This window comes from Palaemon carinicauda, chromosome 26, assembly GCF_036898095.1.
Source record: "Palaemon carinicauda isolate YSFRI2023 chromosome 26, ASM3689809v2, whole genome shotgun sequence".
NCBI lineage: Eukaryota > Metazoa > Arthropoda > Malacostraca > Decapoda > Palaemonidae > Palaemon > Palaemon carinicauda.
Genome location: NC_090750.1, coordinates 83,217,676 through 83,245,175, shown reverse-complemented (window position 1 = coordinate 83,245,175; position 27,500 = coordinate 83,217,676). Strand labels below are relative to the sequence as shown.

The following is a 27,500-nucleotide window of genomic DNA, read 5'->3' as shown; positions in this document are numbered from 1 at the left end:
GCGTGTGTGTGTGTGTGTTAAAATTGTCTTGCCTTATGCAAGGCACGGGCTCTTTTGTTGGTAGTCCTTAAGAGAATGTAACTGTAATTTACTTTGAAAGAGGGAAAGATTCACCTTGGAACCTTCAGACATAAGGGTGTTAACTTTGTTAACTTTGCCTTGGAACCTTCAAAGATCAGGATGTTGGAGAGAGAGAGAGAGAGAGAGAGAGAGAGAGAGAGAGAGGAGAGAGAGAGAGAGAGAGGCGGTGAAACTGGTCATGCAAGTAGTAATATCCTCTCGGTAGAAAATGTACACTTATATGCACCAACCATTCAGGCAAACATTCTGTACACCACACTAAAAAAAGCAAACAAGCTTGCTTCTCTCTCTCTCTCTCTCTCTCTCTCTGGCCAGACTCTTGCAAGTACTTGACTGAGGGATTGAATTAGCTTATCACCGTTATCTTTGAAGTTTGCATCACTGCACTGTGAATATTTTCGCTAATGTATATAATGACAGTATGTGAGCTACGATTATCTGTGCCTCCCAAGGTTAGCTGATACAGTATACATACATGCATGTATATATATGTATGTATATATATATATATATATATATATATATATGTGTGTGTGTGTATATATATATATATATATATATATATATATATATATATATATATATACATGCATATATATATATATATATATATATATATATATATATATATATATATATATATATATATATATATATATATATATATATTATCAGCCATTACTAGTCCACTGCAGAAAACAAAAGGTATCAGACATGTCCTTCCATTTGCGTCTGTTTATGGTCTTTTTATGCCAGTCCACACTCACAAACTTTCTTAGTTCGTCAATCCATCGTCGTCTATTACTTCCCCTGCTTTGCTTCTTTTGCAATCTTTAGGGCCCTATTCTGTTATTCTTAATATCCATCTATTATCTGACATTCTCATTATATGTCCTGTCCATGTCTATTGCTTTTCTTATATGTTGTTAGAATATCCTCTACTTTAGTTTGTTCTGTTTTTTTTTTCTTTCTGTCTCAGTTTTATTCCCATCATTATTCTTTCCTTAGTTCTCTGAGTTGTAACTAACTTGTGTTCCAAGGCTGTAGTAAGGCTCCAAGTTTTCGATGCATAAGTTAAAACTGGTAGGATCATCTGATCAACTACTTATCCTCTTAGAGAAAGTGGCATTTTACCTTTCATAATCTCATTTTGTTTAACCAATGCTCTCCATTCCATGCTTATCCTCTTAATTTCGGTCTCATGTCCAGGGGAAACACTAACTGTGTGTCCTAAGTGTGTATGTTTGTGTGTACACACACACACACACACATATATATATATATATATATATATATATATATATATATATATATATATGTGTGTGTGTGTGTGTATGTGTGTGTGTTTCATTATCATCTCCTACGCTCGTTGACGCAAAGGACCTCATGTATATATACTGTATAAATATTTACATGCATGTATACCCATATATGTATGTGTATATATATATTTATATATATTATATATAGATAAATATATGTGTATATATAGATAAGTGTATGTGTATGTATGCGTGTTTATTGTGGGAATAAGAATGTGGACCTTTTCGTATCAGTTTCAAGAAATTTCTTTTATCAGCACTTTATGAACGTTATTTTATACCATGTATGTAATTATGATTGACATATGCCCATATATATATATATATATATATATATTTGTGTATATATATATATATATATATATATATATATATATATATATATATATATATATATATATATATATATTCGTAAGAAAGTATACATATATAAATGGTTTATGTATCAATACATTTTCTTTTGTTCACATATAATCTTTTATGTTTTCCCAACATTTCTTATTTCTCTGACATAATTGTTTCTCTTCACCTTTCACCATTTGAGAACGGCAGTGACATCTGGCAACCTCCACCAAGCCTGGCACCCCACCCAAAATAGTGGCACCGGTGATGTGTCTCGATCCATACACGTGTCTTGGGCATCGTCTTCGCTTTTGTTATATTGGCCATATTTAACGGATGAATCCCTCGTTATTTTGTATATATTTTTTCTTTATAATTAGTTTGTTTCTTAGTAATTATTTTCTATATGTATTAAAGAAATAATATTGGTAAAGAAGGAAATATTTTTCAATCATAGTTCACATGTGTTCCGAACGAGCGCTCTAGTCAGATCACTTCGTATGTAGACATTATGTGTTATTTTCTTACGGTTTTTTTCACAAATTGGCGGTTGTCATTTCGTTAAGAATTCGTACAAAGTAACGCTTTAAATCTTGATATTTAAGAATTGGGTTAAAATCTTGGGATAATTTCATTTTCTCTCTGTTAAAATGGATAATTGTATGAATAGCTGACGGCCTGCTCAACCATCACTGAACGGGATAATCCCCTCGTGGATATAAAATAATCTATATAGGATTTTTAAAATTTTTTTTATACCGTAGCTTTGTAATCCCATATGATCATATTCTTCATATGCGATTAAATACCTTACCGGTTCTATCAGCGGACCATTGGCGAATTATTCATGACCGAGAAGGGAGGTATGAAGATGAAAATAAACCCCACGAGGGGTTTTAACAGGAGTCATCTGTTCGATTTTATTTTTCAATAACCTCCCTTAGGAAAACGATACCTTATTAAAGTTTTTCAACCAATGAATAAACTTATGAAATGCACTTTATGTAACATAATCCCAGAAAAGGAAGAGAAATGTCTTATTCAAGCCATTAATGTCTGAGAAATGTCTTAGCGTTACAAACTAACCTGGTAGGTCCTCGGCGTTGATAAGACGAAGAGGGAAACCTCCTGTATGAAAGACGAGGACTTGACGGAGAACTTGGATGGTATTATGCCTTAGCTGTGTCTCGGGTGTTAATATTTTCCTCAGGGCACTGAACACAATTCCGACGGGGCACGAGAGACCGACTGGGGTAGGTGTGCGCACTGCCCAAAGTTTTGGGTACTGGGACTTCGAGAAGGCTTCGCCCCGAGAGAGTTCTAGAGGGGCCACAGAAACGGACAGAAAGCAACCAGGGGCTAAAAATATAACCACGAGAGAGTGGAGGAGGAGGAGGAAGAAGATGAAGAAGTGACAGGGAAGGAAGGAAGGAAGAAACGCGAAACGTCGAGAAACAGGTGGGAGAGGTAAGCCAAGGAGGAGGACGGAGGGAAACACGATTATTATCACTGTAACACTAACGTTGAGCGGATCCTGATTTCGCTTTTATTTTCCTTTGCGTTTGAGGGAAACAAATGACATGAACAATTCGAATTATTTATATTTTTATAAAATTGCTATCTCAAGCCAGGCGGTGTTTTAACAGGGCGACCTGCGGTACACAGGGTAAAAAAAGGTGGAGAATTGAAGAGACGAAAAGTGGTCGCTCTGGATGTGGGAGTGGTGGAAGCGACGCAGGAGGAGGAGAAGGACTGGCGAGCTCCTCTTCCCGAGCTGCCACACCGAACACTGACTGACTGACACTGCTGAACTAGAGTCTAGTCTACTCAGGGCCACCAGGCTCAGGGAAAAAGGGGCCCCTGGTCCCCCAACTTCCCAAGCCCCAAGCATCAGAATCTTTCTCTCTCTCTCTCTCTCTCTCTCTCTCTCTCTCTCTCTCTCTCTCTCTCTCGACGCCCATCCACCCATCGGTAGCTCCGCCTCTCCACCCACCCAAGCTGACACACCCACTATCCTCATTCATTCTCGTTGTCCGTCCAAGGCACACCCATTGTTTTGAGGACACACCCATCTCCTAACAAGGAACAGAAAAGGATATTGGAAGGGAGTTTATCCCCCCTTTCTCTCTCTCTCTCTCTCTCTCTCTCTCTCTCTCTCTCTCTCTCTCTCTCTCTCTCTCTCTCTCTCGTGTGATAACCGTGATTCGCGAATCAACTTTTTAAACCTTTCATTCTTTAAACCCAAAATTTGTGGGCAAACAACAATGATGATAAAAGATAAAAATACAAAAGAAAAAGGTCTTTATACCCAAAATTTATAGAGACAATCAACATGAGTAAATGAGAATAGAATGTAAAAGTACAAAAAGAAAAAAAATACGTATGATTGAGCAGTGTATCATTGTAAATTTCGTAACCTTATTGAAAAAACACTCGAGGAAACCTATCAGAGTGCAAAACTTTCCATTCAAAACCAATAAGTAATAATAAAGTATCTGGATCCATCTTAAGAATTTTAACCAATTTCTGTGAAGGACATTGCCCAATTCTTCTTAAGGTTTTCCTAAAAATCCATTAGTAACTCTTTGAGATATTTTCTAGACAACAAACAAAATACTTGACTTAGAGCAACTCTTTATTGGTCTATTACTTACCTATCAATAAATTCCATGAAAATCTTTCTTTAATATTTGGAGATATGTTGTGGGAAAAATATTTTAGATTAAGTCAGATTCAGGTTCATCTAAAAATTTTATCAACTTTTCCATGGCCCGTTATCTGTCCGTCCACAAAGTTTCGTTAGACGTTGCCTATAAGAATTTGAGATATTATTATTATTATTATTATTATTATTATTATTATTATTATTATTATTATTATCCGTTTTTCATTTTGTAAGCTTTGCACCACAAGGCTCAAACTGTGCCGCTGGTCCTTCAGCTGCCACTGCATCTGAAGAGTGATTTGCAGGGGAGTGCTGATTGTAAGCACTTGCATCTTTCTTTGCAGCCTTTCTTACATGAACCATGTCAGTTCCTGACAACTTGCTGCAATAGGGGTTAGTACTGTCCAACATATCTGCCATGTCTCTCCTTCCTGTATCCACCACCATTCAGCAGGACTGCTCGTCTCTATTGGAGATAGTTGCCTGGCCACAAGCTTTGCGTGTTCTCTGAGGGCTGCTTGTGTTGGTGGAATTGAGTTACTAGTAAAGAGGTCTAGTCTTGCTTCATCCACACTAGCAACTGTGCTTGATCTGTCGTACATGAGGACAACGAATCTCTAGCTCCTGCAGGTCAAGATTACGAATCTGTGTTGGATGCCTGCTAAGATTAATGAATGTTTCAGAAACATCATCAAGTACGTTCCAAGCCTTACATGCAGATTTATTCCCTTGCCCACGGAAGGCCGATGTCACTTCCAGTGAACACATGAAAGTATGGGATCCCGCTAACTTTCTCAAGCCATATTGGAGAAACTACCTCATGGACTGGAATCCATTGCATCTTGGCTCATTGGCCAAAGGCAATCCACATTTTCTCTAGACCTATTTCCTGTAAGGATGGCAGTACAGAGATTTCTATGACTAGCACGTCTGTATCATTGTCCTTAATGAAAATAGACTTTCTTCTATCAGCCCTTGCATCCCTTATATGTACAGATATTCGAGTGTTAGCTTCCTCTTGGCAACATGGGGACACTACATCCAGAGACTTCACTTTGTTGCTAATGGCATCTTCTCCTTTAGGGACGTTGCCTGTACTTGTCATCTCTGCTTGACACATTTCTCCACAAGGAAGTAAAACGGCTACCTTGTTGCTTGCATCACGAAGGCTTTGCCAATTATCTGGTGTCTTACCTGTTTCTGTGACTTTTCTGCTTCCTTGTCCCCATTTCTACCTCGTCTCGGATTTCAGAGAACGTGCCGGTACGGCATTGATAAGTGTTGACCCATCAACGATTGTATCTGCCTTTGGTTCTCTAAGATGTCCACTTACGCTTCAATAATTTCAACCAGCTGTGATTTTTGACATGTATGAAGCTTGTCACTGTTACTGAGAGATGCAGTGTGTGACTAATTTTCGTGCTTGAAGAATTCTTGCAAGTCACACTGCATATTCTGGCAGGAGATGAACGGCTGTAATCGGCATCAATGACCTTAGATGTCAGGTTGCCACAAAACCTCAAATCAAGTCAATGAATAGCTTAAAGAATAACTGACAGTCACATCTGAGGACTTTCTCCGTAGACGTTATCTCGGCATGTTCTTGTGTGAAGAAAGAAACCATGCTTTTCTTGGTTGGACGATAGAAAGGTCTATCACCTTCATCCTCTAGCTCTTCCATGAATGATTTGAACTATTTTTCCCTACGAGCGATGTTTAACTACCATTTCAGCTAGAGTTTGGACTACAATGTTTTACCTTCATATACTTCAAAGACATCTTATGACTATGCTAATAGGGCTTGAGATAGCTAGAGGGGTCCCATACTTTTACGGGTTCACTGGTTGTGACATCGTTTCTTCCTTTCTTGGGAAAGGGAAGAAATCTGCATGACAGGCTTGAATGTGAATTAACCTCAATTCTGAACCCTAACCCCTTGGAATTTGACTTGGAGCACACCCTAGTAATGTGACTCAGATGCAAGAGATCAACCAAGGCCAGCGAATAGTTATGTTAGTTCTGGCAATTTGCTGGTATTTAGAAAATTAACTATGTTTTGGAGGATTTGTCTACTACTCGAGCAAACAAAAAGTGAAGTGACCTGTTGTATGGCTAAGTTCTCATCAAGATCATTATATCACTGAAGCTAGCATAGTATAATATTCCAAGACCCTGACAAAGCTGCAATGGTATTTTACACTTCAAATTTACTGATGATAAATAAGATATGTGGCCGAAGATTTGGACATAGTTTTCTTGTAAACTAAAGCTACTTAGTATTATGAAAGGTTTTATATTCTGTTCAAACAGCTGTAGCATATGTTATGAGGCTGATAATGAATTACTTGGTAGTATACGTATTCATCATTTGCTGCTGTGGGTCTGAAAAGATTAGAGATAACTAACAACAAGAGGGTGCTATATTTATTCTACTGAAATAATTAACTCTGAAGAAAAGATGTGCTAATGATTTACAAGCTGGTGGGAAGAAGCATCAAATAATAGAATATGCATGATATATTCTTTTGTAGTTAGGCAGCTCACGCAATATATGAAATATTTATTCAGAATTGTAAGGGTTATCTATGTTTCTGGATAGTGGATAGTGGCACACTTAGTCAGCTGTAGGCCTTTTAACTACCTATCAAATTCTAAATTCGCCACAAATGAATGATGCCCAGCCTGTACTGAGGGCACTGAAATGCATATCAAGTCATCATAGAATTTGAAAGCAAGCAGCAATGTAGTGTTTGGCTTTTTGTAGCACGAGTGGTGGGTGTTCAGTTCTTGGGTAGCCGAGAATAAGGACAGTTTGAAACCCTAAGATACACATCTTCATGCAAGACTAACCACTTATCCCAGTAAGTCACTCATTCAATCAGTACATTTTATTTTGGCATCCAATTAAATTTTTATAGTTTTTGTACACTATACTTCAGCTTAAAGATTGTAATCTCTTTTATTCCTCAGGGTACCATTTATGAGGCTTAACATTCGGTGTTATATATGCGTGATATGTGGTTTGGCCTTGAAAAAAAGCTTATTGCATATGTAGACAAAGCTAATCTGGTCTTATATCCTAATTTTATACTTGATTATGATTCAAATTAAAGTATATTTAGTAGGTCCAGGACATAAGATCCTTTTCTGTTCTGGGCTGCTTTCGCTATTTGAGTCCTTGGACGTCAGTTTTGTCTTTCCTAATCAAGTGGACAGTTGGGTTGTAATACTAATGTTCTTCCATCTTGTGATGGTCTATTGGAAACGTCCCTACCTGGTGATCGCCGGACTGGGCTTCAAGTCCCACTCAAGCTCGGTAGTTTCTTGTAGTTTCTGTAATCTCACCATCCCTATGAGTTGAGGATGAGGGGTTTGTGGGAGCCTACAGGTCTATCTGCTGAGTCATCAACAGCTATTGCCTGGCACTCCCTGATCCTAGCTTGGGTGGAGAGGGAGCCTTGGTGCGGATCATATGTATATACATGTTCAGTCTCTAAGGCATTGCTGCTAGCTAGGGCATTGTCATTGTCCCTTTCCTCCTCCATTCCTGGGTGGACTTGAAACCTTCAATTAAACATCGCTTTCTTATACATTCTGGAGAGAAAATGCTACAAATGTGTCCTAAGATTCTAATTTTTATTTTCCTCTTTTCTTTCAACAGAGGAACCTTATTTTTTGTACATGTTAATTTAGTTATTCTAGTTTGACGTTTACCGGTCTTCATAATTATTTACATGAAGAGAGCTTAGATTGAATAGCAGATTGATGTTGTTACTGTTCTTAAGATATTTTATATTATTTTAATTGATTAATTCTTTTGTAGTTCGTTTATTATTTTATTTCCTTTCCACACTGGGCTACCTTTTCTTGTTGAAACCCTTGGCCTTGCAGCATCCTGCTTTTCAAAATGGGGTTGTAGCTTAGGTGATAATAATGATAATAATAATAATAATAATAATTATATTATCATTAATATAAAGTTATCTCAAGTAAAGATATTAAATAAAGGAATTTATCGTTACAGTTGCCATTATCATTGCTCAAAGTATTAGAGGCCTAAGTAAGATAACCGAGAAAAGGATAATTATATAAGATGACCGAGAAAAGGATAATTATTCAAGATCACTGAGAAAGGGATGATTATTTAAGATAATCAAGAAAAGGATAATTATTTAAGATGGGCGAGAAAAGCATGATTATTTAAGAATACCGAGAAAAACGATAATTATTTAAGATAACCGAGAAAAGAATAATTATCTAAGATAACCGAAAAAAGGATGATAATAATAATAACAACAACCGAGAAAAGGATAATTATTTAAGATAACCGAGAAAAGGATCATTATTTAAGACAACCGAGAAAAGGATAATTATTTAAGATAACCGAGAAAAGGATAATTAAAATGACTGAAAAAGGATAATTATATAAGATAACCGAGAAAAGGATAATTATTGAAGGTAACCGAGAAAAGGATAAGTAATATGACTGAAAAAGGATAATTATTTAAGATAACCGAGAAAAGGATCATTATTTAAGACAACCGAGAAAAGGATAATTATTTAAGATAACCGAGAAAAGGATAATTAAAATGACTGAAAAAGGATAATTATTTAAGATAACCGAGAAAAGGATAATTATTCAAGATAACCGAGAAAGTGATAATTATTTAAGGTAACCGCGAATAGGATAATTATTTAAGATAACCGAGATAAGGATCATTATTTAAGATAACCGAGAAAAGGATGATTATTTAAGATAACTGAGAAAAGGATAATAATAATAACCGAGAAAAGGATAATTAAGAAACCAAAAGGATAATTATTTAAGATAACCGAGAAAATTATAATTATTTCAGATAACCGAGCAAAGGATAATTATTTAAGATGACTTAGAAAAGGATAATAATAATGATAACCGCAAAAAAATTAAAAGGATAATTATCCAAAACCGAGAAAATGCTAATTATCCATCCAAAGATCCAGCGCTAATATCAGAAAGAGTCATCTTATCAACATGCAAAAAGCTGTTAAACGTGACAGTGCTGTGAAGGCCCGGTGTCAGAACACAGCAGCTGGAATTCCAATTTGCACATTCAGGAGTCTGCATCAGTGACCTGTGAAGTAAATAAAACAAAAAAGTCTGGTGTGAAGGTAAAGGGAAATTATATACTGTGCAAATTATGTTTTCTTCTCTTTTATGGCTTCAGCATTCTTTTTAGCGTGTTCTCTCTCTCTCTCTCTCTCTCTCTCTCTCTCTCTCTCTCTCTCTCTCTCTCTCTCTCTCTCTTTATATATATATGTATGTATATATATACATATATATATATATATATATATATATATATACAAAGAGAGAGAGAGAGAGAGAGAGAGAGAGAGAGAGAGAGAGAGAGAGAGAGAGAGAGAGAGCTCTGAATATTATACATACACACAAACTTATATATAAGTATATATATATATATATATATATATATATATATATATATATATATATATATATATATATATATATATATATATATACATACACACACACAAGAAAGAGAGAGCATATTAATATTAAAGAGAATAAACTATGATATAATTGGGCCGTTGTAGCAAATCAAGGAATTTAATTTCTTAAATCAGTGAATTAAAGATAAAAATCGTCACTCGTATACTAATCTGAAGCAGAATATAACTTGTTATATGGAAATTAAAAGAGGAAAATTATGTACACATTAAATCTTTCAGTTCCCACTTTCTTCCTTCCCTCTTGCTGTCCAGTCGACATAAAAAACAAAAAGAAAAGGGTACTTTTCATCTCTTCGCTCCTCCCAGCCTGACGAGGGATTCAGCCGAGTTTTGTTGGTACTTAATTCATACCTCAATTGCTGAGTTTTCCCGCAATTGCATACGGTCCATGTATGGCGTCCCAAATCTTAGTTTTTGGCTGTATTAGCCAAATTCATGAATCCAATCCAATAAATCCACATTAAATGATGAGTTCGTTCAAGTATTTATACTTGTCAGGCATTTGATTTGAGTTGCTGATGGGGAAGGTTTTGAAAACATTTTATTTCTTTATTTACATTTTTATCCATTCAAATATTTATGACGGTACTGAATTACCTGACTGGTTCCTGGGCCTGGCATAATAATAATAATTTGTTTTCATCATTTATTTGTTTCCTTATTTCCTTTCCTCACTGGGCTATTTTTTCCTATTGGAGGCCTTGGGCTTATAGTATCTTGCTTTTCCAACTAGGGTTGTAGCTTGGCTAGTAATAATAATAATAATAATATGGCCTAAACTTGAAAATCCAATCCAATCCCAATTGGCATTGTTTTAATCATTGATTGAAAAACTATCGCAATATAATTATTCAGTGGCTACTCTCCTCTTGGTAAGGGTAGAAGAGAGACTAGCTATGGTGATCAGCTCTTCTAGAAGAAGGACACTCCAAAATCAAACCATTGTTCTTTAGCCTTGGGTAGTGCCGTAGCTTCTGTACCATGGTCTTGGACTGTCTTGGGTAAGAGTTCTCTTGCTTGAGGGTACATTCGGGCATACTATCCTATTTCTCTTCCTCTTTTTTTTTTTTCAAGTTTTTGTGGTTTATATATGAAGGATCCAATTTAATGTTGTTGCTCTTAAAATATTTTATTTTGCTTGTTCATTACTTCTCTTGTAGTTGATTTATTTCCTTATTTTCTTCCCTCACTGAGCTAGTTTTCCCTGTTTGAGCCCGAGCCCTTGTGCTTATAGCATTTTGCTTTTACAAATCTAATGTTGTAGCTTAGCTAGTAATAATAATAATGATAATGAAATTAATAATAATAATAATAAAATGGCAGTCTCCTGGCTTTTCTGCATCTCTAGCAAGAAAGCCATCGAAACCAATTAGTCAAATGACGTTTTCATCAGTGAAACCCAAAAGTATTGACCTTTAAATGACCCTTTTATCGTGTACATAGTTTTTAGATTTTAGTATTCATTCAAATCAGGAAATTCCTCTGACAGAAGTTTGTTTTATGCCAAATTGTGGTTTCTGTATGACAGGTAACTTCCAATATTATTCGGAAATATTAGATTGCAAATTCATTCTTTTAATTTTGATTTTAGTAAATACCATATTTTCTGATGAAATGTCACTGATTCGTACTGTTGTCTAATTTCAGATTTGCCCGTTTTGCGTCCCTATATATCTTGCATTCCCTTTATTATTACTTGATTTGTTTCCATATAGTTCATTATGCTTTATTTATTTACTTTCCGCACCGGGCTATATTTCCATGTTGGAGCCCTTGGGCTTATATCATCTTGCTTTTACCAACTAGGGTCATAGATTAGCTTGTAATAATAATAACAATAATATCGAGTGGATATAAAGTGTTGAAGGTTTTGATTTGAATGATAATAACCTTTGGAAATGTTAAGCGCATGAAATGCTAATTTAGCCACCATATCTAATGCTTAATAAAGTAAATTGCCATAAGTGAAAGTATTGGGCTACCCCACATCCTTGCTGGACCATAACCCAAAGAGACAACCGCAAAGATTAAACCAATTAAGGTAGTGGAATAACATTATAACCTCAAGTGCTAAAAAAAAATTGAATTATCAAGACCTAAATGTTCGAGTTGCCTCTTGGCCCAAATGCATAAATCTTAATCTCAATTTAAGATGGTTATAAGTTATATGTTATCGCAATTGTGAGAAGCAGTTATAAAGTATTTGATATCAACTGATGTATGTGTTGTATATATGATTTGTTAGACTGCTATTTTCCACAAGGAGTATGGCTCCATTTAATAAGAAGAACGTTGCTGAGTTTTCGTAACGAAACGCTTTAAACAAAAACCTTTATTGTTACATATTATTATAAGTCATAGTTACAGAGACTGGTGGTTTATAGTTCGAGGTTCCCAGTTCCATCCAGATCCCTTTGGAGTCCCATCACTTTCCTCACTGTATGTGGGGTTTCAAGTAGCACGTTCTTCTGCACAAGTCCTGGGGCTGTATCTTATGTTAGCCTATTGAACATGAAAATATTCGCTGCAAGGTTGAGCTATTTAAGTTTACTTATTCAACTACCTGATTAGAGAAATCGTTGTAATAAAGCTTTTAGAATATGTGTAGTGTTGACCCTTATTAACTGCATACTTTGCACTACGTACAGGATGGTACAGTCTGAAAAGATCTGAATACAAAAGAATGGTCAGAATTATGAAAAACTTATACATGTATAAAGAATAAATTGATTAATATCCTGATAAGGAATAAGAAATTCAATGGACCGCAAATTTTTGTCTGATAGATTAGAATAGGAAAAAGCAGGTGAAGACCAGACAGGAGAACAATACTCGAAGCAAGGCAGAATGAAAGAATTAGAATATTTCAGAATAAAAATACCGAAAATCTTAAAAGACCTCATCAGTAAGACTATTATGCGCAGTTGAAGAAGAGATTTATTGAATGTGTTATTCAAAAGCAAAATTGGCAACACGAATCACACCTAAAATTTAAAAGTTGTATGTATTAAAAAAAAAAAAAACATTATCAATGCAGATTTGGATGTTGTGGAGCCACTGCCCTTGACCTACTTACAATCATAGTCCTGAGTAGTTTTAGAGTTCAACTTCAGGCCTCATAATTTGTACCATGCACTAATTTTAACTAGGTCTCTATTAAGGGATTCAGCAAACCCAGATCTATATTCAGGAGATGAAATTGAGGCAAGGCAAGTAGCATCATCTGCATATGCAACGAGCTTGTTTTCTAGGCCAAACCACATGTCATGTGTATATAGTAAGGAAAGTAATGGGCCAAGAACATTACCCTGATAAACATCAGGGAAGTACTGTAATACTTAAAACAATTTTAGTCAGGCCATCTTTGTAAGTCAAGTTTGACTCATTGGATGGATAATCCCCTTCCTTTTGATAAATAAATAAGAGAGAAGTGTCAACTATAATTATTTCCTAAGATCATAGATATTAACACCGTTAGTATTCGTATTATAATCCAAGCTCCTAAATTAGGCCTAGTTATAAAAGCAGAATATTAAATGAAGCATGATACAATAGGGAGATCATCCTAATACGAAAAAATAAAATGAGAGCTGAATAATGATAATAATAATGATTGAAATAATGATAATAATAATAATAATAATAATAATAATAATAATAATAATAATAAAACATATAATAGAAATAGTGATACACAAAGTGAATCAAAATAAATCCATTAACAAGTTTGACTTGATTATAGGCTCAACACAAACATCTTTGCCACACGTTTTAACTTTTGATTTGACTGTATGATGATGTATATCATTCCACTATTTAATAACTGCAGGAATAAAATTTCTAGAATACTGTGCGATATAGAATCTCACGAAAGATAAAGTAACTTAGAATTAACTTCATATCTAGTGCTAAGATGTGGTCTGGGAAAATATGAATAAAACGATAGTCAGAAAGAAATTATTATTATTATTATTATTATTATTATTATTAGTTAAGGTAAAAGCTTAGGTGGAAAAGCAGGATGTTATAGGCCCTCCAACACGGGAAAATAACCCAGTGAGGCAAGGAAATATAGAAATAAATGAACTACAAGAAAGGTAATTAACAATTAATATGAAATATAAACTATAATGCGTGACTCATGTCAGCCTGTTCAGCATAAAAGCATTCATTTCAAGATTAAACTTTCGAAGTTCCACCGATTCAATTTTCTACATACACCTGACAACACTGAGATTACCAAATAAGTCTTCTTCACTCAAGGGGTTAACTATTGCTTTGTAATTTTTCATGGCTACTTTCCTCTTGGTAAGGGTAGCAGAGATTCTTTAGCAATGGTAAGCAGCTCTTCTAGGAGAAGGAAACTCCAAAATCAAACCATTGTTCTCTAGTCCTGGGTCGAGTCATAGCCTCTGTACCATGGTCTTCCACTGTTGCTTGAGGGTACTGTTCTTAAAATACTTAATTTTGATTGTTCATTACTCCTATTCTAGTTTAATTGATTCCTTATTTCGGTTCCTCACTGGGCTATTTTTCCCTATTTGAGCCCTTGGGCTCATAGCATCCTGCTTTTCCAACCAGGGTAGCAGCTTATCTCATAATAATAATAATAATAATAATAATAATAATAATAATAATAATAATAATAATAATAATCAGATCTAACAAAACAGCCACTAAAGATCAGACGAACGTATTTAGCAAAAGCAGATGCAAATCTCTGCCAGTAACGAGGCGTAAATTTGGCCTTTTAAAGACGAAGGGTCATCGTTAAACGAAGCAAACGACCCTTTATACCTCTTCAAATCACCTGAATCCTCCGATCATTTGCATTGTCAATGAAGTCACGTCCTGATGAGATCATTATTGAAGATTGGTTTTTCGTTCGCTTTTAATGTTTATTTGTCTGTTATTTCTCATGTTATTTGATAAATGTTTACACAAATATCTGCTATTTCTCATGTTATTTAAAAATAAAAATATTTAGAAAAATATTTTTTAAAGTTTTTAATGTAAGTGGTGCACGTTCTTTATCATTACCTCCGCCAAGGAAGTTATAAAATCGAGTCAGTTTATTTATTTATTCATTTGTTTGTGTGTTTGTGGACAGGATAACGTCAAAACAAATTGACGAATTTTGTCGAAATTTTCACCATAGATAGATCTTAGTTCATGGACGACCCCATTAAATTTTGAAGATGATCCGGATCCGGATACTGATTCTATTTACGGATTTGCATTTTTCGCTATTGTAAAGATAACGTCAAAACGAATTGACGGATTTTGACGAAGTTTCCACCACAGTTCTTAGGGTATGGACGACTCCATTAACCTTTGGCGGAGGTCAGAATTCTCTGATTGCTCTTGTTAGATATACCTTGTCTGCAGCTGGTAGCACCACTCACTAGTTTATTTTTTCCACAATAATAATTATTGGTTGGTTTAATGATGTATTCAATAATTTATTTATTCGCCATTTTTTTTTCACATATAATAATTGTTGGTTGGTTTATTGCTGTATTCACTGATTTATTTATGTTTTCACATATAATAATTTCTGGTCACTATTCACTAATTTATTTATGTTTTCACATAATAATTTCTGGTTGGCTTAATGATGTATAAACATATATAATTTACTAGCTGCTGAATGTTTGTTAACTTACCTGCTATATGTTGCTTTTTATTCATTGTTGATTAATAGATTATACTGTAATTGAAACCTTTTTAGCAATTACATTTTTCCCTCCGCCAGTAATCGCGTAATTACATGGGAATCTGCACCTGTCTCTCACAGTGCAAAGTTCACTGAACAGATGTTTGTTTACGGTCTGGCTGACGTTTTTGTGGCTTGTCTCGAAAGCTGTTTATTATCATTTTGTTTCTGAGATGATTGGGAAGGATGTTATTATCTTGCTTATGTTTTTATGTTACAGGTTTTTTAGGTGTACGTATCAGATCATACATTATACTTTTTATATATTTTAGGTAATAAGAAAGGAGAGAGAGAGAGAGAGAGAGAGAGAGAGAGAGAGAGAGAGAGAGAGAGAGAGAGAGATTCTAAGACAGGTAAAGTAGGAAAGTGGGGAATAATTTCAGGGGAGGTGGGGGTAGTAAATGGATGAAGGATCAAGGAAGTGGGATTGGTTATAGAAGGGGGCAGACCCCTTTGCTAAAGTTTTTATTAAGGTTCTTTGCTAGTCATGCTGGGGCAGGTTAGCGGTTAAGCAATGATCTTTGGGTTTGGTCTGTTTTCAAGAATTCTGCATTTCGCAGTACTCAGTAACCAACCCCCTTTTCTACACACACACACACACACACACACACATATATATATATATATATATATATATATATATATATATATATATATATATATATAATATATATATATATATATATATATATATATATATATATATATATATATATATATATATATATATACATATACCCAGGCACTTCCCCCAATTTTGGGGGGTAGCCGACACCAACAATGAAACAAAACAAAAAAGGGGACCTCTACTCTACGTTCCCTCAGCCTAACCAGGGACTCAACCGAGTTCAGCTGGTACTGCTAGGGTGCCACAGCCCAACCTCCCACATTTCCACCACAGATGAAGCTTCATAATGCTGAGTCCCCTACTGCTGCTACCTCCGCGGTCATCTAAGGCACCGGAGGAAGCAGCAGGGCCTACTGGAACTGCGTCACAATCGCTCTCCATTCATTCCTATTTCTAGCACTCTCTCTTGCCTCTCTCACATCTATCCTCCTATCACCCAGAGCTTTCTTCACACCATCCATCCACCCAAACCTTGGCCTTCTTCTTGTACTTCTCCCATCAACTCTTGCATTAATCACCTTCTTTAGCAGACAACCATTTTCCATTCTCTCAACATGGCCAAACCACCTCAACACATTCATATCCACTCTAGCCGCTAACTCATTTCTTACACCTGTTCTCTCCCTCACCACTTCGTTCCTAACCCTATCTACTCGAGATACACCAGCCATACTTCTTAGACACTTCATCTCAAACACATTCAATTTCTGGCTCTCCGTCACTTTCATTCCCCACAACTCCGATCCATACATCACAGTTGGTACAATCACTTTCTCATATAGAACTCTCTTTACATTCATGCCCAACCCTCTATTTTTTACAACTCCCTTAACTGCCCCCAACACTTTGCAACCTTCATTGACTCTCTGACGTACATCTGCTTCCACTCCACCATTTGCTGCAACAACAGACCCCAAGTACTTAAACTGATCCACCTCCTCAAGTAACTCTCCATTCAACATGACATTCAACCTTGCACCACCTTCCCTTCTCGTACATCTCATAACCTTACTCTTACCCACATTATCTCTCAACTTCCTTCTCTCACACACCCTTCCAAATTCTGTCACTAGTCGGTCAAGCTTCTCTTCTGTGTCTGCTACCAGTACAGTATCATCCGCAAACAACAACTGATTTACCTCCCATTCATGGTCATTCTCGCCTACCAGTTTTAATCCTCGTCCAAGCACTCGAGCATTCACCTCTCTCACCACTCCATCAACATACAAGTTAAACAACCACGGCGACATCACACATCCCTGTCTCAGCCCCACTCTCACCGGAAACCAATCACTCACTTCATTTCCTATTCTAACACATGCTTTACTACCTTTGTAGAAACTTTTCACCGCTTGCAACAACCTTCCACCAACTCCATATAACCTCATCACATTCCACATTGCTTCCCTATCAACTCTATCATATGCTTTCTCCAGATCCATAAACGCAACATACACCTCCTTACCTTTTGCTAAATATTTCTCGCATATCTGCCTAACTGTAAAAATCTGATTCATACAACCCCTACCTCTTCTAAAACCACCCTGTACTTCCAAGATTGCATTCTCTGTTTTATCCTTAATCCTATTAATCAGTATTCTACCATACACTTTTCCAACTACACTCAACAAACTAATACCTCTTGAATTACAACACTCATGCACATCTCCCTTACCCTTATATAGTGGTACAATACATGCACAAACCCAATCTACTGGTACCATTGACAACACAAAACACACATTAAACAATCTCACCAACCATTCAAGTACAGTCACACCCCCTTCCTTCAACATCTCAGCTTTCACACCATCCATACCAGATGCTTTTCCTACTCTCGTTTCATCTAGTGCTCTCCTCACTTCCTCAATTGTAATCTCTCTTTCATTCTCATCTCCCATCACTGGCACCTCAACACCTGCAACAGCAATTATATCTGCCTCCCTATTATCCTCAACATTCAGCAAACTTTCAAAATATTCCGCCCACCTTTTCCTTGCCTCCTCTCCTTTTAACAACCTTCCATTTCCATCTTTCACTGTCTCTTCAATTCTTGCGCCAGCCTTCCTTACTCTCTTCACTTCTTTCCAAAACTTCTTCTTATTCTCTTCATATGACTGACCCAATCCCTGACCCTACCTCAGGTCAGCTGCCCTCTTTGCCTCACGTACCTTGCGCTTTACTTCCACCTTTTTCTCTCTATATTTTTCATACTTCTCTATACTATTATTCTGCAGCCATTCTTCAAAAGCCCTCTTTTTCTCTTCCACTTTTACCTTCACTCCTTCATTCCACCATTCACTGCCCTTCCTCATGCTGCCTCCAACAACCTTCTTGCCACATACATCACTTGCAATCCCAACAAAATTTTCTTTTACTAACTTCCACTCCTCCTCTAAATTACCAGTTTCTCTTACTCTCACCTCGTCACATGCCATTTTCAACCTTTCCTGATATTTACTTTTTACCCCCGGTTTTATTAACTCTTCAACCTTCACTACCTCCCTCTTACATCCACCTACTCTATTCCCCCACTCTTTTGCTACAACTAATTTTCCTTCCACCAAAAAATGATCAGACATACCGTTTGCCATACCCCTAAACACGTGCACGTCTTTCAATATATATATATATATATATATATATATATATATATATATATATATATATATACTTCTGCTTAACAAACAGTGGAATTAATGTTACACATCAGAATTTCAGACATACGATTGAAAATTTGGAAAGCTCTACTACAAAGTTACAATTTTCTCTTTTGGCTGAGCTCTGTATATATATATATATATATATATATATATATATATATATATATATATATGTGTGTGTGTGTGTGTGCGTGTGCGTGTGCGTGTGTGTATGTGTTGTGTGTGTTTCTATGTTTATTTAAATACATTTTTGTTTCCTTTTTCAGGAGTGCAACAAGACGAGCATTGCAGAGAGATAAGGTAAGTCAGCAATAATTCATTCGTTTCATTTTTAATTTTGTTTAACGCGAATTAGTTGCATTTTATTAGATTTTAACTTCACAAAAGACTTCCTTGTGTTGTTTTGGGGCGATTAAAAAAAGTTCGCGTTTTTAGTGAGTATCTATATGTACTGTACGTCTCCATTTGTGCAATATCATGGTACTTCGATATATAAAAGTGAACAGATTTAATTTCATAGCAAAAGGGAACATTTAATTTGTTCATTAAATGCGTGCTGTACGTTGATATTGTTTTGGTTTTGAATAACGTAATCAGACCGTAGTGCGAATCGTATATTGAAACTTTTAAGATGCGTAAAATGGAAAGGTAAGCCTTAAAGACCATTTCTGACAGAGGAAGGGGATCGGACGAAATAGTGATGGAGAACATTTGTCTAAAGTGGATAAAGCTTGCATTTGAAAATTCCATGCCAGAAAACTCCAAATCAATTAATCAATCGGTTAAAAATCCCAGTAGATTATCATGAGAAGTTCTGTCAAAGGTATATTTTTCGCTTTGTCGATTACAATAATATTAAAGAATGTTATAGGCATGGTTCCTTTGTTAATATCTATCTCTCTCTCGCTCTCTCTCTCTCTCTCTCTCTCTCTCTCTCTCTCTCTCTCTCTCTCTCTCTCTCTCTGTCAATAATTTTGAAGCAAAGAGTATTGTGGTTGTAAATTATTCATGTTGATCACACAGTTGAGAAAAAAAAAAACTTCTATGGTAAACGTTGTTTATATAACTTTTACATTGATATGTAATTCCATTGCATGTTATGGAAAAATACATATCCAGTCGTATAACACATTTATATTTTGTGCATTAGATCCTATTTGTTCGTCTTCGAGAAAATTAAGAAAAGCTGCAATGCTGATTTTGCCCAGTTTTATTTCTAAGCTATTTAGCGTCTCGTATATGGTTTGCACATTTTTTTATTCTTATAATTTGACTGCATTTTGATACATTAAAAAGTTTATTGAATTGGACTTTGTAGTAGTTGTTTGTTATTTCTAGGTGAGCTGGTATTTATATCAATGCAGTCTAGTTATAAATATTTTTTCTCTATACTTCTAGGAGTCTAGATTTGCAAAGCGAATTGTGTTTATCACAATATTGAACATTGTCATAACACAAGAAGGATTTATTATTGTTCTAGGTTTCACTCAGGAAACTTATGAAAACTAGCCATCATTTTGTTTAATGTGGCCGTTTTGCTATTAATGTAAAGAGTGTTAGTTAAAGGGATAGAAAGACCCAGTATATATTTTCTTTAGTTTAGGTGATTATTCGTTTTCTTTGTTGAAGAGTTGGAATGAAAGAAAACTAGCATTTTCTTCTTTTTATGATATACTACGGTAATGTTCATATTTGTTTAAGCTTTTTGGTAGCTACTGCAACTATTACTGTATTATTGCTATTACTAATAGCCAAGTATTAACCTTAGTTGGAATACTAAAAGTATATTGGTCAAAATAAAGTAGTAGTAAATACAGAAATCAATATTAAACTATTAAAAGATAAAGTAAAAGAAGAAACAGAGATATAAAACTGTAATAATTTTAAATAAATAATTTAGGAAATAAGATTTAGCGTAACTTTTTCATGTGATTGTTGCGAAATAATTATACGAGAGATTTGAAGAAATATGAAAAGCTTTTTGAAGCAAGAAAAACCTAAGACAATATGACAGTTGTTTGGAAAATCTAGAGTACCTAAAAAATTATATTGAGAATTAGGTTATGTATATGTGTGTATATATATATATATATATATATATATATATATATATATATATATATATATATATATATATATATATATATATATTCTGGAAGCAAAGCGTGTTGTAATATGTAGTACTATATAAGAATGATTGGGTTACTATGAAAGTTAGTCTGAGGTAAAGTTGTGTTGTCTTCATTAATGTTAAATTTCTTTATCGATGAAGTGATGTGATAGGTTTGAGAAAAGTATATAGGCCTATAGGTGCAAAGTTGTGAGAAAAGAAAGGAAAAGGTTTATAATGAAATAGGAAGTAATGCTTGCAGCCAATACTAAGCTGGTCATGAGATCAAAGCAATTAAGAGTGAAATTGGTAGAGGGAGTAATTAATTATAAAATAGCTAGTACAGTGGTAATGCATTCGCTTAGCATTTTATGGCAGTAGATCGATCCCAGCCCTGTATAGTGAGTTTAAGCTGTTTGCTGGGGAGGATACTGCTGTGGTTTGGCTTGCCCAGCTGATGTTCTGGTGAGCATCTATTCTTATGATACTGGAACTGAAAGCAGATACCTTTACCTTGCCTTTTTTAAGTTTATTGTTGTAGATATATCATATGAATCCCCCGTTATCCATCGGTATAAGAATGTTTCCTCCAAGGAAACTCTTGTTAGTGGAAACAGCATAATTTGCATATATATGTATACATATATATATATATATATATATATATATATATATATATATATATATATATATATATATATATAATGTGTGTGTGTATGTATATATATATATATATATATATATATATATATATATATATATATATATATATATGTAAATATATAAATATATATATATATATATATATATATATATATATATATATATATATATATATACAGTACATATAGGTGTATATATAGACATAGATATATAGTAGGTAGTAGGTTGTCCAGGGCACCAGCCACCTGTTGAGATACCCCTCTGTCCTCATACACCTGACAACACTGAGATTACCAAACATTTCTTCTTCTATCAAGGGGTTGACTACTGCACTGTATTTGTTCAGTGGCCACATTCCTCTTGGTAAGGGTAGAAGAGGCTCTTTAGCTATGATAAGCAGCTCTTCTAGGAGAAGGAAACTCCGAAATCCAACTGTTGTTCTCTAGTCTTGGGTAGTGCCATTATCTCTGTACCATGGTCTTCCACTGTCTTGGGTTAGAGTTCTTTTGCTTGAGGGTACACTCGGTCACGCTATTCTATCTTATAGCTCTTCCTCTTGTTTTGTTGAAGTTTTTATAGTTTTTATAGGAAATATTTTTTTAATGTTGTTACTGTTCCTAAAATATTTTATTATTTCCTTGTTTACTTTCCTCACTGGGCTATTTTCCCTGTTCGAGCCCCTGGGCTTATAGCATCCTGCTTTTCCAACTAGGGTCGTAGCTTAGCAAGTAATAATAATATATATGTGTGGTGTATATATATATGTGTGTGTGTGTTTGTGTCTATCTATCTATACTGGTATATGTATTTATTAATTATTATTATTATTATTATTATTATTATTATTATTAAATACCATCCTCCTCACAACGGGAGTTCGTTGAAATACACAATACTAGTCATTTAGAGCGAAGAGAAAGTCTATTTGAAGATCCCCTCCTTTAGCAGACCCTAAGGCATTAATAATTCTTAAATGAGTTAGTTATTGGTTTTCAGTTAGCCGCCAGTTATACGCCACATCCAAGAGTCGTTAAGGATTAAACCTTAGTCATTTTGAAAAGCAATTAGAGGAGGAGTTAAGAAGGTGAGGAGAGATGGTGTTGGAAAGTGAGTAAGATATGGAGTTAGGGAGAAATTGAGGGTGAAAGAGATGTATATTATTATTATTATTATTATTATTATTATTATTATTACTTGCTAAGCTACAACCCTAGTTGGAAAAGCAGGATACTATAAGCCCAGGGGCTCCAACAGGGAAAATAGCCCAGTGAGGAAAGGAAACAAGGGAAAATAGAATATTTTAAGAAGAGTAATAACATTAGAATAAATATCTCCTGTGTAAACTAAATAAACTTTAACAAAACAAGAGGAAGAGAAATTAGATAGAATAGTGTGCCCGAGTGTACGCTCAAGCAAGAGAACTCTAGCCCAAGACAGTGGAAGGCCATGGTACAGAGGCTATAGGAAATTATATAATTGTTTAAAAGGTGTGAGCTTGATTTTCCTAAGAAAGAAATATACAGGGAAGATTGTAATTGTTAAAAGAGACTCTTTAGCTATGGTAAGCAGCTCTTTTGGGAGAGGGACACTCCAAAATCAAATCATTGTTCTCAAGTCTTGGGTAGTGCCATAGCATCTGTACCAGTCTTCCACTGCCCTGCGGGAGAGTTCTCTTGCTTGAGGGTACACTCGGGAACTCTAATCTTTCTTATTTCTCATCCTCTTGTTTTGGTAAAGTTTTTATTGTTTATATAGGAAATAATTTTCTTAATGTTACTGTCCTTGAAATATTTTGTTTTTCCTTGTTTCCTTTCCTCATTGGGCTATTTTCCTTTTTGGAGCCCTTTGGCTTATAGCATTTTTCTTTTCGAACTAGGGTTATAGCTTAGCAAGTAATAATAATGATAATAATGATGTTAATAATAATAATAATAATAATAATAATATGAAAGGTGTGTTTGTAATTTATTATTATTATTATTATTGTTACTACTACTACTACTACTACTACTACTACTACTACTACTACTACTATTTCTGCTTTTCAGAAATTGACTTAAAATGTTAAATGAAAAGGTTTCTTACATTTATGATCATTATTAACCTTCAAGGAATTTGTCCTCTGAAAGGCTGCCTGATTTCAAACACCCTGTACAAGGATGTACTTTAACAGTATACCGGTATATCTTTTAGTTATATATCCAGAATAATTGTTTATATTTAAATGAAACTTTTTCTCATACTTATAGATTCATACATTTTTACAACCTCCATCGACGTGGACAACCTATAGTCTTTTTTTTTAGTGAGGCACATTTGCACCGACTCGCAGGGGTGCCCTTTTAGCTCGGAAAAGTTTCCTGATCACTGATTGGTTGGAGGTATTCGGACAAAAATAGTTCCGACCAATCAGCTATTAGGAACATTTCCGAACTAAAGGGGCACCGCTGCGAGTCGGTGCAAATCTGCCTCACTAAAAAAAATTGACTATAGTTGTTGGTGAGGTTGGAGTTGGTCTTGAACACTTGATAATTTGCTCTCATATCCAAGGCTCCAAGGCCTAAATATTAGATATTGGTGTACGCAACCCGACAAAAATGACGACTAAATATTTAGAGATGCAGACATAGAGATTTAAACCTTCCCAACCCCTCTGTCTTTCTTCTCGGGGTACACTCTCTCACCAGGGTATGACTATTCCCTCTCCCAATCCACTGAGCATGACCGAAAAGAAATTATATATATGTATATATATACTGTATACATATATATGTATATATATATATATATATATATATATATATATATATATATATATTTACTGTATACATGAATATGTGTATATATAGTGTTTGTATATATTTACATATATATACATTTATACATATATATATATACATATATATATGTATGTATATATATATATATATATATATATATATATATATATATATATATATATATATTTATATATATATATTATCCAAAAACTTGCTATTTATTATAGTGGATGGATTCCTTTGGATAAAATGTAAAGGATTTCTAAGATATTAGAATTACCTGGCCATGTGAATCAGGACCCGTCCATTTTTTGAAGCTGATACTGCAACCTGCAATGGAATAGTATGAATTAATAACTATTTAACCCCGGGAGGGATCAGCATAATTTCACGTTGAATATCCAATATAATACATCAACAGTTATACAGTAGAATTCATTTTGCATAGCTGGTTTATCGACGATTCATCTGTTTCATTTATGAATGTGGGAGGGACTGTGTTATTCATTTACTGTATACCAAATAACTTCTGTTTGAGGGAAAGTCTTGATGCTAAAATCATACATATAGACGCAAACTCACTTTATATATATATATATATATATATATATATATATATATATATATATATATATATATATATATGTAGATGTGTGTGTATGTATGTATATTATGATCATCATTATAATAGTTTGTATTTATGTGGTTGTTGTAATATTCTGGTTAATGAAATTCATGTACATGTTAAGTTGGATAAATATTGGGAATTGTATTTGGTAATATTGTAACTTTTGGACAATTCGAAATTACTGAGAACATGTTGCTTTAGTTAGAAGCGGCATTTGTAGTACTGTCGGATTGTTCCAAGGATAGGAGACTGTTGCAAAATTCTCCCGTCCTTGGGATTTTCTTAGTTGTACTTTTCACCGCCTCAGTTTTCATTGTTGTGATTATTGTAGTGTAATTACCATTCGTGATTGACATATCCTTCGTGTCATAGGATGCAGTGTTATTTTTTTGTGTAAATTATAATTAGCTGGTTCTGCATTTTTTATGAAATTTTATTAGTAAACTTTGCATTAATGTTCGTATTGTCATTGTATTCGGGGACATAATGAGGATACGGGCACGAGAAATTGTAATGGTCTGATACCGAAAATCCTTCAAGCAAGTTCTTTATGTTGGTGCGGGGAAGCAGTGCAGGACGGTGTTATGACTGACAAGTGTCGGTGGCAGTGTATAGACGGATGGCGTATTCAATTAATTACCATGGCTAAGAATGGGCGGTCACATTGTAAGTTGAGCGGGTATGCATTTGTCGTGTACTGTTCATTTTGCATTATTATTCATTGCACTATTACTATGTATTATTGTTAATGTATTATATATCAAATGTGATGTTATTAAATGTATGGTTGTTAAATGTGGTGGAAAATCATATTTGGGATACCTATTTATATTGTCATGCTTTACAGGCTGAATCAGATCAATAAAAGATACAGCAAGGCAGCCCGAGTTGTTATATATCCTGCATTACAGTATGTATGTATGTATGTATGTGCGTGCGTGTGTATTTATTTATATACATTATATATATGTATGTATGTATGTATGTATATCCACTATGTGTATATATATGCATATACAAGTACTATATATATATATATATATATATATATTACATAGATTTATATATATATATATACATGTATATATATAAATAGATATAGACATAGACATGAATATATATCACAACCACACGGATTTCAATTAATGTAAATATCACCCACGAATGGCATTTAATACCGAATTCCAAGTGGATATATATTCCCAAGATAGAATTCGGTATTAAATGCCATTCGTGGGTGATATTTACACACACACACACCCACACATATATATATATATATATATATATATATATATATATATATATTGTATATATATTTATTTGTGTGTTTGTGTATAAATACTGAATATATATTTGTAAAATGGGGTTTAGACGATAATAGGAAAACATTACAAATAAGTGATGTGTGAAAGAAAACTATTAGATGAAGAGAGGGAAGACTACGGATGCATGGAATGGTGCGACTCAACATTCTAAGGTTGCAGAGACTGGAATCGGTGCCAAGTCTTCCACTACTTAAGACTACGACTGCAGGAACCATCCTTCAGGGAAATGACTCTCTCTCTCTCTCTCTCTCTCTCTCTCTCCTCTCTCTCTCTCTCTCTCTCTCTCTCTCTCTCTCTGTTTTATTCACCAGACAAGAACAGAATAATCTTGTAAATAGTTGAATGTTATCTCTCTCTCTCTCTCTCTCTCTCTCTCTCTCTCTCTCTCTCTCTCTCTCTCTCTCTCTCTCTCTCTCTCTGTTTTATTCACCAGACCAGAATAGCATAATCTTGTAAAATATTAAATGTTCTCTCTCTTTCTCTCTCTCTCTCTCTCTCTCTCTCCTCTCTCTCTCTCTCTCTCTCTCTCTCTCTTTGTTTTATTCACCAGACAAGAATAGAATAATCTTGTAAATAATTGAATGTTATCTCTCTCTCTCTCTCTCTCTCTCTCTCTCTCTCTCTCTCTCTCTCTCTCTCTCTCTCTCTCTCTCTTTGTTTTATTCACCAGACAAGAACAGAATAATCTTGTAAATAGTTGAATGTTATCTCTCTCCTCTCTCTCTCTCTCTCTCTCTCTCTCTCTCTCTCTCTCTCTCTCTCTCTCTCTCTCTCTCTGTTTTATTCACCAGACGAACAGGATAATCTTGTAAATTTTTAAATATTCTCTCTCTCTCTCTCTTCTCTCTCTCTCTCTCTCTCCTCTCTCTCTCTCTCTCCTCTCTCTCTCTCTCTCTCTCTCTCTCTTTGTTTTATTCACCAGACAAGAACAGGATAATCATGTAAATTTAAAAGTGTTTGTATTTAAGGTCTCAGCTATAGCTTTATTGAAGAAAAGTTGCTTAGTTTGTTTTCATTTTAAACATTAAGATGATAAACTGAAAAAGTTCAATTAGGAAAA

The 27,500-nt window shown here is 34.7% G+C and overlaps 1 protein-coding gene and 1 long non-coding RNA gene across 6 annotated transcripts in view; one reads left to right on the top strand and one right to left on the bottom strand.

The window, feature by feature from the left end:
- Positions 1-3,551, bottom strand: part of LOC137619635 (SET and MYND domain-containing protein 4-like) — a 227,298-nt gene extending 223,747 nt beyond the window's left edge. For all 5 annotated transcript variants that reach the window (XM_068349827.1, XM_068349830.1, XM_068349828.1 and 2 more), the window contains exon 1: positions 2,832-3,551. The gene's annotated coding sequence lies outside the window, so the exon portion shown is untranslated. The remainder of the gene's footprint in view (positions 1-2,831) is intronic.
- LOC137619636 (uncharacterized) overlaps positions 1-19,233 on the top strand; it is a 300,875-nt gene extending 281,642 nt beyond the window's left edge. Inside the window, exon 4 of the long non-coding RNA XR_011039944.1 lies at positions 19,198-19,233. This is a non-coding gene — a long non-coding RNA (uncharacterized lncRNA). The remainder of the gene's footprint in view (positions 1-19,197) is intronic.
- The last annotated feature ends 8,267 nt before the right edge of the window (positions 19,234-27,500 follow it).